Source organism: Phaethon lepturus, unplaced genomic scaffold (assembly GCF_000687285.1).
Source record: "Phaethon lepturus isolate BGI_N335 unplaced genomic scaffold, ASM68728v1 scaffold42383, whole genome shotgun sequence".
Taxonomy (NCBI): Eukaryota; Metazoa; Chordata; class Aves; order Phaethontiformes; family Phaethontidae; genus Phaethon; species Phaethon lepturus.
In genome coordinates, this window is record NW_010527763.1 from 34854 (window position 1) to 46034 (window position 11181).

The window sequence follows — 11181 nt, forward strand, 5'->3', positions numbered from 1 at the left end:
AGCAGGCAATTTTGTAGCTGTGGAGCAAAATGATATGTTGTAACTGAGCTGTGCTTGATAAAATACCTAAACAACCAACAGGGAAGGGATTTGTCCGGGTAGATGTCTGTTTTTCCCCAGCTATGTCCTCTGAAGCCAGCAACCACGATGACAACGGCTCTGTAAATACACTCTTGGCCCTACAGTGCTGAAGGATGCCTATAGGTCTGGGAAATCTTTAAAAATAGGATTTTTAGTTCTTAGTTCCTGCCAGATAAAATCCTGGTTCAGTCCCGTAAACAGAGAAGAAGTGGTGCAAACGCACAGAGTAGGAAAACTTTGCAGTTTAAGGATCTGCTTTGAGAGTAATTCATACTAATGAAGAAGCGCACAACCAAATTAGCAATAATCTGAGTCAAGTTCCTCATACTGTCTCTGTATTTATGACTTTTAAAGACAAGTGCTGCAAGTTTATTCTTTATAGAGGCAGCATGTAGCTATAAACTTCCAAGCTCCTTAAACTGTTTCTTGAGAATTTAATAATCTTCTTTCCTCCCTCTTGGTGGAATATGGAAACACCATTTGGACATGGGAACACTTAGAAGCATTACGTGCTGCTTCCACTTATTAGGTTTACTCTGAGCATTAAAAAATCCTTTTATTATTCTACATTTCTTTTATATTCCAGATTTTTGTTGGACTCAGCAAAGATTTTCACTACCAAGTTTCATCAAATCATCTGGCTCTGCTTTGTGGCACGTTTCCATGACCTCGTTTTTAATCACATTTTAGCACTATAGAGTCCAGAGCACAATTTAGCAAGGTTCAGCCTTCCAGTATGGGGAGGTCTAAAACAACATTTTGGAATCATTTTACAAATCTAGATTTTTCTGCTCTCTGACGTGGTGGCAGCACAAGCTCCTGCCCACGCAGATGATACCAGTCTGAAATGTGTGGTTACACTTCTGGAGGGTACCATACACAGAGAAATTTTTAGTAGAGGTGAGTCCAAGTTACAGAAGACATTAAGTGAAATTATAAATTAATTTATAATGAGGGAGGCTTTAAGAGAACGCATCAGCTCAGCATCTATGCTTGTTGGGACCAGGATTCAAAACAGGGCTCGATCATTGCAATCTTTTCTAAACTCACCACCTCTCCTGCTTTCTTTCGATAACGCAGCAAGAGCTCTTTACTAAAAACCACCAGCCAGCGCTCCTGTGCAAAAGAACCTTTAAACGAGGCTGGAGGTGGTCAGAGAAGTGGGAAAGCTGGCTCGTTGATGCTGCCTGCTGTGCCGCGTAGCCTGGTGCCGTACAGCGGGAGATGAGCTCGGCCAGCAGCTGGGTGGGTGGGAACACCCTTTAAACGCCAGTGTCCAGCACCGTTACCGTTGGCATAGGTCAGCGCGAGGATTTAAAACCCATGATTATTTTTTTTTTAATGTGAGTAAACAAATTCTGGGTATGGTTTCTAGTATTGTGGCTATACTAAGCTGCCATTACTGAATAAAGACTGTCTTTTTTGAGTATACCTATTCTGGAAAATCTCCTAGGATTTTATTCGCTGATGGGACTTCCAGCTGATTTAGCTAGGCTGGAATGCAACCCAAAGAAAAGCTAAATTAAAACCAATAAAGTGCTTGTGTTTGCTGATGAATTTCACTGTAACAAAGTAGTATTTTACGTTGCCCATCTTCTTATGGATTCATTCACTTTCATCTGTGCTTTTTATAATGCTGAGTTTGGGTAACTTTGTTCCCTGAAAATCCCATAAAATCCTACAGGTTTGAGTTTTAATCAACAAATATTTTCACAGAAATGTACTAGTTCTAGCATATCAGTCATGAGAAATTTTTGTCTGTAATATTAAGCACACAAAAAACAGGGGTTTATACAGGTAGGGACTTTCTGAATAAAAGTGTCTGAATCCTTTCTGCCTCAATAAAGATCATTTTTCTTTCCCCGTGAATGAATCAAACAACATTTTGCTTCAGTTTCTCCATTAACGTGAGAGGGCCATGGGATCATCACAGAGACATTATTGGCAGTAATTTGTACATCTATGTCACTTTGAACAAGAAGAGCTTAATATTATTTAATATCTCAGGATAATTCTATATTGAGATTTATTAGGATACAGGGAAGAGGGAATAGAAGTTTTATGGTTGGTGAAATAAATACTGCAGTAAACGTTTAATTTGAGTTATGGAAAGATGTGTAAAGCCCTTTGCAACCTTTCCCCAGATGATCATTTTCATGCTTTTACCAAGTGGGGCGCAGAGGGACAGCAAGAATTAGTGGTTTGCCTATGGCCACATCTTGAGTCAAGTATCGTGACCCCCATTTCTGTCCTCATATTGCAAGACAGCGCTCCAAGGAAAAGCACCATTGGCTACTGGAACAGACCAGAACTGTGTCTAGCTCTGTAGCCTGTCTCCATCAGTGGATGGTGGATAATTACCCTCTTCAGGATTTTTGCAATAATGTACCCATCAGGGACATATCTGCCCAGCTCCCACAATAAGAGGTTGGTTCATGCCTTCAGGCGGGAGAATAATGAGCCTCTTTCTACATCTTTCTCAGTTCCTTCATTTAATCAGACCTTTTAACCTGTGCCATTTGGGCCAGACCTACCATCCCGGGAAAGCAATGGAAAATCTAGAGACAAGGATTTTTTTATACTAACGATGGACAAGCGGGTGCCAGGAGCTGTAAATCAATGTAAGAGGTCTGTCATCCATAAAGCACAATTTCATAAAGCGATGTTTTGTCCACAAGACTTAACTACATTCCTCATGTATTGCCTTACATATCCCATAGCAAACCTGCATATCACAGTCCCATCGACAGCGTTCCTGGAAATAGATTGTTCTTAGTAGTCGTTATGCTCAGGTAAACATCACTGAAAGCAATAATGAAAGTACGCAGCTTAGCTCTTCCCTGCATATATTTGGCTATTTATAGACTATAAAACAGCTTAATATTTAGGCCAATATGTCTGCAAAAAGTAGGTGGATTGCTTTCTTTTTTCCCTTTCTATAACAAAATAATCGTGCTATTTGTATAGTACTGTTGGATTCTCTAAATCCTGAGTTGAATGTGGACACTTATGATACATAGACTTACCAAGAGGTGGTTTTTATAATTGTTGTTTTAATTTGTTGGCCCATATCTAGACATGGAGAGTTCAAAGACACAGTTGGTAACAGTGGTCCAAGAAGTCCTAGCTAGCTGTAAAATGCTAGTTAGGACACATGGGTGATTTTTTTCCTCTGTCACAAGCTGCTTTAGAGAACTCAAGCAGGTCTTGTAATTCCAGCTTCCTAGAGGTGTTGTGAAAATAAAATCCATTACTGACCGCAGTGCTCAGATGTGCAGTGACAATACGGGGCATAGAGGCTCCTAGATGGATAAATTACCAGAGTGTTTTTGAAAGATTCAGTGAAATCTTCATTCTCTTCGCTGCAGAGAAACCTTCCTCGCAGAAACCCAGCTATTAGCATGCAGGAGAGCACTCCCGTAACAAAACCAGCATGTAAAATGATTAAATCATACTGGAGTGAAGAGTTAACAAGGCATGGCCGCACACGCTTGCTGTTGGCTCACAGCACCGCACGATGTTTTATCTCAATAGCAATTCAATAACTAGCCTGTAATTACACCGCAGGCCTTAATGAGTGCGGGGCCAGTCCTCCCAGGTGCTGAATGCTCTTAACTCCCACCAGCCGCAGCGGGAGCTGGAGGTACCCAGAGCAGCAGAGGAGCCCCTCGGCACGCCGCAGGATGGGACTCCAGCAAGACCAGCCTCCCGAGCCACCCCAGCATCACTCGGTGCCTTTAGAGATAGGCAACGATCTAATGACCGAGGGACTGAATTTTGTGTTATCGCAGCAGTAAAGCAGTTGTGTAAAATATAATAACCCATTTTGGCTTAAAGCACATTATTATGTATTATATGTTTTTATAGCACCGTGAGTGTGCTGTAAAAGAGACCCAGCGCAGCTGCGAAGGGGGGATGTCATCCTGTGGCTTTTTCAATTTGGAGGGTCCTTAGACGTGTATGTGTGTGCAGTTTGCTCCTTGTGGGTGATACGGTATTGGTCTTCTAAGAAGGATTTGTCCAGGGAAAAAAGTGTTTGCTTGTCAATCGCTATGGGAAGAACATTTCATTAGGTGTGTTTTCTGCCAATAACACCAGGGTTAAAATGGTAGATAGATACTCTTTTTCTTGTTTTTGAGAGATGAAGAAGCTGAAGTTCCTATTTAACCTCCAATTCACGTGGCTTGGGGCATCTCTGGCAGGTGGCTGGGGAAAGCTTGCTGCTGTGGGTACAGGTATCTCACTCCAGGGCCTGAAACAAACATTAAATGCACAGAGAGGAAATACATACATTTAATCCCTACTTAAACTTAGTTATGTAGAAAGCCTGCTGCCTGATGGTATTTCTGAAGCATGTGGGTTTAGTGTCAACTAATAATATCATAAAACTACCCATCATGGTAATGGCAAAGCATCTTAGAGAGTCTCCGAAGCACTTCTCACTGAAATTCAGGTAAACGCTTTCTAAGTGCAGCTGGTCCTGCTAAGAAGGCCAGAGCTTGGCAATTCAGGTGACCTTTGGCAAGGATCATAATAAATGATGTCGTCGAGGTAGTCTAAAGAGACTTAATTAGATGCTGAAATAACTACTGGAAAGGAGTTTTATTAACCAAGTCGAGCGCCTACAGATAGAGAATTGCAATAGGCACGCCTTGGATTAAAAAAAAAGTGAAAGATTGCTTCCCAGATCTTACTGATGGGGTATACACCTCCGTGTGGCCATGTCAGTAGCTCTGAAGACCCCAGCCAAGGCTGAGAGCCACCTTTACTTTCCTTACGGCAGGCTCCCAGGTGACTGGGGGGAGGCGGCTCAGGGGAAGGTGGTTCCGACCTGCTGTCCCAACTGGTCGTGCCTCTCTGTGCCCCACCTCGCCGTGCTGTGAAATGCAGTAACGCCCTATAAAGCACCTTGCCGTATTTTTCATCAGTGCATCTTGGAGGACCACAGCACAGGACTGGAAGGCAAAGTCAGTGCTGCGCTGAAAGAGGCAGCTCCGTCCTCGGTCCACCTTGGGGGCTCTTTCACCTGTGCCACAAATAGGCTTGCGCCGAGGTGGTCCAGGAACTGCTCTGAATGAAACCTAAATATAGTATTATTTTTCTGCCGGGATCAGTTCTAGAAGCTGTTCTGCTGTGTTGCTAGATGGTTGTACAAACATTTGTGATCGCGTAAGGGAGTGGGAAATGCTGGGATGGGACCAAGTGGCTGAAGTGGGGATGGAAGTGGACAACACTAGTTTACATTTTTTAGGGAACCACAAAGCGAGGATTTGAGAATATTTTATGGGTCGTCTGATGACTGCAGCTTATTACTGCTGCACCCCAGAGTGGAGTGGTATCTATATTATTCATAAATAAATTACGGTTTTCATCTGCTGGCCCAGAGTTACGTCATTTTCCATCACAGCGTTATAATGTGTTTCAACAGAAAAGTTTGCTACTTCCTGCCTTATGCGCAGCTCATGGGGGTTCAGATTTTCTGAACCATCTGAGCTGTCCTTGGCCTGGATCTGTGGTCTACAGAAAGGGGTAGAAAGCCAGTGTTTGACTCTCGGTGCTGTGGGGGTCTGAACATGGTGTTGCCTTTCTGGCTAGAGCAAGTCAGGCAATCCCCAAGAGCACGCTGTCCCTGTGCCACTGCACAAGCCAGGTATCCTAGCCAAAATACCTGGCTAACAAAATCCAGGATGCAGCAGAAACGTGGAGGTAATGCTGAAACGCAGCTAAATGTCCCGCAGTGCAACACCGGCCTCCAGAGCCGGGCACCCCCCAACAGCGTGGGTGCACCCCCAGCCAGCCGGACGCTGGCCCAGCACAGCAGCCGTGCTTGTGCCTGGAAGGCGTTCCTGAGGGTGCTCACCTATGAGGTCACTGGGTGGCTGTTATCTGCTGTGACCAGAATGGTCTCCTGTACAAGGGTGATTACAGCAAGGCTTGGGTTTTTGTATACCCAGCAGCAGGAGGCTGTAATTAGTGCTTCCAGGCAAACTGTGACCTTTTGGAACTTTTCCTGAGGCTTATGAAGCTTAAATTAGTTTCTGCTGTTTGAAAGCATGCACAGTCTTAATCTCTGGGTCCTATTTATATTATAATTACTATATAATTCACATTTGCATTCACTTGACTCCCTTTCTTACTTAACAGCCGAGGTTGGCTCTTGTGCTTCAACTCCTTTGTGCGCAGTTCATGGGTCAGAAATCCCCTGGGTAAAGGCAGGGTGGGGAGTGCTCGTTCTCACTCCCTCACATGCTCCTACAACTTCAAAACAGCAGGCTGGTATGAAAAATCCTTTTTGCACAAGCAGAAGGTACCACAAGAGCTTTTTCTCTGGGAAAAGAGAGCATGCTATTAGTGGTTTGGAGTTTGAAGGAGAACTTCTTTTCTATCAGCTGTTAACAACGCACTTACTAAAGTAGTCTGAGATTATTTAAAATGGTGGCTTTTTTGGATGTTCCAGTCGCATTTTGTCTTCCTTTAAGTAGACTATTCATTTATGTTATAAAATACTTCACTGTGTTGTTAGCGGTACCCATATATACTCAGTGACATAGAATAAGAAAAAAAATATCCATGCATATTTAATAATAAAATGAATACAAAACACCTGTAATTTCCAGTGCATGAAAAAGATTGTGGAACGAAAGTGAAACTCCTATTCCCTTTAAAATGACCTCATTCTGCAAAGCACTATGTGTTCCTTGCTTTCACATGCTTTGATCCTGTTTTCATTTTGATTCTTGCTTGTAAATATGAGCTGTCTGGCACTGCCCAGAGGAAGGTGATCTATCATCTGCTTACAGCCAGGGTTCTTGTCATTCGGTCATTCTGTACATATAAAATTTTATCTGAACTCCACTCGTAGGAGATAAATGGCCATGACAACAGGCTTCCTCCGATGCTTCAAATAATGAAGCTTCACAAATCAGGCAGTGTCCTCCTGCATGTTGAGACGAGGGTGCATGTGCGTTATTTCCAGCTATATGAGCGACCTTGGTTGAACTCATTATTCTGCAGTGGATAGTACAGATGTTACCATCCCGCAAGATTTAAAGCTTCCTCTAAGGAAAACTGCTTCTTTCACCTTGTTTGCCAGCTGGACCAACTGTAAGGTTTATTGCTGGCTTTTGTTTTCTGTTTGCATGATACTTTTTTAGTCCCTTATTCATGCAGTCAGTACATTAAGGATATATTAAAACCTGAGAACTCATGAGAGAAAAACAGCTTAATAACCAGACAATGTGAAGCAGTGTTATTTACAGATTGTTTTGGTTTTTTTAAAGTTAATATCCAGCATCAGTTGTTACTTAACTAGCTGGGATATCATTATTTTGTTGCAAGAGAATTTTACTTATGGAACAGAATAAATTAAGATTATCTAAATGAATTTATACTAGGCTTTTAATGCAATAAACACAAAATAGGCAATGGGGTTTTATTCTGTCAGTGTTAATGAGTTATAAATGGGACTGAGAAGAGAGTATTTTCTTTCATGCTGAGATTACAAGGAAATATCCTTTTCCCTTGAATATATCGGCAGTATGTTTATTAGAAGAGATGGAAGGAGTAACAGGGACTGCAACACTTTTCCCCATCTTCCCCAACTCTACCAGGACATGGCTACACAGTCTCTCCATCATGACGGCACTGCCATGGAATGGATTCCATTACTCATGGAATCAGAAAATCACAGGAGAATTCAGGCTGGCAGGAACATTAGGAGGTCTCTAGTGCAACCTCCTGCTCCAAGCAGTGTCAGAGAAGAGATCAGACCAGGCTGCTCAGGGCTGATCCTAGTCTTGTCTTCAAAGCCTCCAAGGATGAAGAGTGCACAACCTCCCTGGGCATCCTGAGTTATCCAGAGACTTTCCAAGAGAATACAGAAAATTATATTTAAAAAATATGGACAGATGTTAAACTTTTGCTTTCATCTCTTTTCAAAGTTTGCAGAAAGCCTAGATTAAAACTGAATTTGAGAGAGGTTAAATTAATGAGGAATTGAATTAGAAATAGCAGGAAATAGAACAGAAATTGGAAAAAGAAGGAGAGTTGGGCTTTCTCTCTTCAGATTCGTTCTTCCAACCATGGATCTGAACGAGCACAGTAGAGCAAAATACCTTAACCTTTTGGGAAGGCAGTGATCCCCACGTGAGCTGGAGTAGTTGTCTCCCACCTCTGGTACTTGCGTCTGCAGGTACACAGTCATGATGCACTCTCAGGTTCAGGAACTCTGCAAGCAAATCCTCCTGACCTACCTCCTTTTACAGCTGATCTTATCGCTGTAATGGATGGATGTACCTGCAACATTTCTTGAAGGTCGTAGGTTTTCCACGTTCCTCTTTGGAACCATCCACACGCATTATTGCATTATAGCTTTTGAAAACCTTAACGAAAGCCTCATGAAAGGAAGGAAATGCTTTCACTCAGCCCACTCGATGTGATACCTCATTGGATTATATTAATTAAGAAGGAGAGGATGGGGATTAGTGAAAGAATTGTAAGGGAAGGTTAAGTACCAGCTAAATGAAAGAAGGCAGTAGATGACGATGAAGAGAAATATAAGGCTAATTGGAGAGCAGCAGGGTTCATTAGGAGCTGGTTTGGGAATGACCTTACTTAGATTGTTCCCTGGCAGCCTGGGAGCCCAAAGCTGGATGCAGCTAATGGAATTTGTTAAGGCCACAAAGCCGATAAGCATCATCAGAAGGCAGAGGGAAATACTGGAGAAGCTGGCTGTCTTGCAGGGCTGGAGTGGGAGAAATTAATACTACAAAGAGCAAAATTAAGCACATGGTGACTCAGGGCAAGAATTTGTCTTGTATGCTTGAAGCTCAAGGCATACAAATGCCTCAGAAGAGCAGATGGGTGCCTGGTCATGTAGTGATGATCACTGGATGTTTGCAAACCACCTGCCAGCTGGGAATGGGAAAGGCAAATGCTCTTTTAGGATGGATCAGGTAAACAGTTTTCCATAGGACTGGGCAAGTAGCAGTTTCACTGTATAAGGACCAGTTAAGACGTGCTCTGCAGCAGGGGTGGCATCCTGGTCATATCTGTTCCAGAAGGAGGAACTCAATGTAAAATGCTCTTGCATTAAATAATAAGAGGAAAAGAAACTTTGTCTTACAAAAGTGAGATAAAATAATCCAGTTTATCCTACTGGGTGAGAGCTTTGGGGACACACACTCTAACTATAAGGAGAATACTCACGATTAGTAGAAAACAGCTTGTTGGAACAAACACAAAAATGTGTGAATTGGAGTGACAGCCAATGTCACTTCAAGTTAGATGGCAGCTCCTACAGAGCGAGACACCAGGAGGAATTGTAGCAGCAAAACCAGAGTTATATTTAGAGGGAGTTTGTCAATACTTTTATAATACACAATTACCTGAAGAAGCAAGGGAGGGTCTCCTCAGACCCGGAGGTCCCGTGTCCTTCTGTGTTTCAGTGACCACAGGACAGACAGTGAGATGGAGCCGGTTAGTGTCAGCCCAGCTTCCCACACCGCTGGTTGTAGGCACCTCTCAAAATCCCGCAGAACGGACTGAGGACCTGACCATGCTTCTTCACTCGAGCAACGTTTCGGAGAGCTCATCGGACGTATTTCGTGTAGTATAATTAAGGACAGATCTCTTGCTCATTTGCCCTCTAGACACTGCTAACTGAACACCGCCTCAGAACAACCAGATTTATTTCTGCTCTACATAAAGTAAGCATGAAATTTATTACTAGTATCAGACAGGGCAGAAACAAGCCGCACCATCGGTGTGGTTTGCGCAATCCTCTGTGTTGCCCGAGAACAAGACAGTATTGATTATTTTACAAGGCCAGTTACATCTGAGGAAGTAGAGATTAGATTAAAAAATTAAATGCCTTGGGGAGGGCGAATAGCAGCACAAATCTGTTTAATGTTTGTGTCAACAAGGTTGCCAAAGCAAACAGCACGAACGTCTGTCTGTAGCGTAGACTGGAAAATACTGTAAATGGGAAAATCTTTTAATTGTAAGCAGTGGTTCACCAAACTCCCCACGTCTTTATTTATTAGGCTGATAATATCACCCCAGCATATGAACTTTATGCGGCACGTATAAATAATTCATGGATTAGCAAATAAAGAGATCTGGAATCTGTACACAGAGATGGCTCTTGCCAATTATCTCACTCGTGCAGAGCCAGACCCTCACAGCTCCCATCGCTTCCAGCTGCTCTTTTAAATCATTCATCAGCGCTTAAGAGAGGGGCTGGTGGCACTGGCAGAGAGTATTTGAATTTTCATTGTTTACTCACTGTGAATTTAGCTTCTGGTCTGAAATTATCTGCCACATTCAAGCCTTTGAGAATATGGATGAAAAGGATAAGACAATTCCTCTTTTTTTCCTTTTTTAACACTTACATAACTTCGATTACCTTTTTTGCAATTTTACTTCATATTGTTTTTGTAATTACTACTTTCTTTCCACAGTTGTAGCCAATATAATTCCCTGTGATGTTTAGATCACGAAAACATCAGGAACACTTTGGAGTATTCCCTTAAAAGTATTAAAAAACAAATGTCTGGTAAATATTTCGTTCAAAATTGTACGATTTTCAGTTTTTATTCTAGAAATTCATAACTTGCCACCTAAATATCTAGAGCCGCTTCTTTCTGATAGAGTTTAAGCAGAACCCGCTTGGAAATAATAATGAAAGCTGCTTAAAAAATTGATGACAAGCCACAGCCAACGCTTTTTCTTGTCAAATTACTGAGGCACTGAGTTTCTGAGCACTTTCAGATGGCAGCGGGTAGTGCTTCCTCGATGATAAATTTGCCTGTGTCATTACTGTGATATGGCTTAATTTACTTCTAGCATGGATAATAACAGTAGCATATTTAAAGTCAAAGGCCTTATCATAAAGCCGGATTTTTAGCCTTATTAACTGAAAATCGCATTCCAGTAAGTAAAGATTTATGCAGCGTTTTTAACTACGGGTCTATCCGGGAACGTATAGAGTATGTCCATAGGTACAGGAGTTCTCCCGTCAATAGTTTCGGTCCTTTCTCTTAAGCTCTAAATAACGCAGCAGCATTAAAACCGCTGCCAGGTCACCCGCGTTGGCCGGGG